The sequence below is a fragment of the Myotis davidii genome, unplaced genomic scaffold, assembly GCF_000327345.1.
Source record: "Myotis davidii unplaced genomic scaffold, ASM32734v1 scaffold1334, whole genome shotgun sequence".
Lineage (NCBI taxonomy): Eukaryota > Metazoa > Chordata > Mammalia > Chiroptera > Vespertilionidae > Myotis > Myotis davidii.
In genome coordinates this window covers 34859-36516 of record NW_006285046.1, presented here as the reverse complement: position 1 = coordinate 36516, position 1658 = coordinate 34859, and positions in this window count along the sequence as shown.

Sequence of the window (1658 nt, the reverse complement as noted above, 5' to 3'; positions counted from 1 at the left end):
AAAAATTTTAATTACAGTTGACATTCAATTTTATTAGTTTCAAGTGTACAGTATAATAGTTAGACATTTATATAATTTACAAAGTGATCCCCCTAATAAGTCTAGTACCTACCTAGCAGCATACATATTTATTTCAATGTTAGTAACTATATTCCCTATGCTGTACTGTACTTTGCATCCTGGTGACTATTTTGTAACTGCCAGTTTGTACTTCTTTTTTGTTCTTGTTAATTCTCACCAGAGGATATTTTTCCCATTGTTTTTCAGAGAGAGTGGAAGAGAGGGAAGAGGAGGAGAGAGAAAAAAACATCAATATGAGAGAGAAACATCAACTAGTTGCCTCTCACATGTGCTCTGAACAGGGGGTGGGGAGTAAACCCAAAACCCAGGGACATACTTGATCAGGAATCAAACCCACGACCCTTCAGCCTGTGGTCTGATGCTCGAAACACTGGCAAGGGCCAGTTTGTACTTCTTAATCCTTCATCTTTTTTGTTTAGCCCCCAAACCCTTCTCCCATCTGGCAGCCATGAGTTTAGTCTTTGTATCTATGAGTCTTGTTTCTGTTTTGTTCATTATTTTGTTCTTTAGATTCCATATATAAGTGAGATTATATGGTGTTTGTCTTCCTATGTCTGACTTATTATACTTAGCATAATACCCTCCGAGTCCACCTGTATTTTTTGAAAATGGTAAGATATCATTCTCTTTTATGGCTGAGTAATATTCCATTGTATTTATTTAGTATAACTTTTTTTAATGTATTTTTTATTATTGATGATATTACAGATATCTCTCATTTTTCTCCCCTGTTCCCCCCCGCCTCCACCTACCACCCAGGTCTCCAACACCCTGTTGCCCATGTCCACGGGCTAGGTTTATAAATATATAAGTTCTTTGGTTTATCTCTTCTCATCCCCGCAACCCCACATTGAGGTATGTCAGTCTGTTCCATGCCTCCCGGTTTCAGGTCTTATTTTGTTGGTCAATTCATTTTGTTCATTAGATTCCATAAATAAGTGAGATCATGTGATATTTGTCTTTCTCAGTTTGGCTTATTTCACTTAGCATAATATTTTCCAGGTCCACTATTGCTGTCCCAAAGGGTAAGAAATCCCTCTTTTTTACAGCTGCATAGTATTCCATGGTGTAAATGTCCCACAGCTTTTTTATCCATTCATCTACCGATGGGCACTTGGGCTGTTTCCACATCTTAGCTATTGTAAGTAATGCTGCTATGAACATAGGGGTGCATATATTCTTTCCAATTGGTTTTTGAGGGGTTTAGGATATATCCTAGAAGTGGGATTGCTGAGTCAAAAGGAAGTTCCATTTATAATTTTTTGAGGAAACTCTATACTGTTTTTCATAGTGGTTGCACTAATCTGCACTCGCAGCAGCAGTGAACTAGTATTCCCTTTTCTCCACATCCTCACTGGCACTTGTTGTTTGTTGATTTTTTTATGATAGCTATTGACAGGTGTGAGGTGATATCTCATTGTGGTTTTAATTTGCATTTCTATGATGACTAGTGACTTTGAGCATTTTTTCATGTGTCTTTTGGCCATTTGTATGTCCTCTTTGGAGAAATGTTTATTTCTCCAAATTGTCTTCTGTCCATTTTTTAATTGGATTGTTTGTCTTTTGTTGTTGTTGAG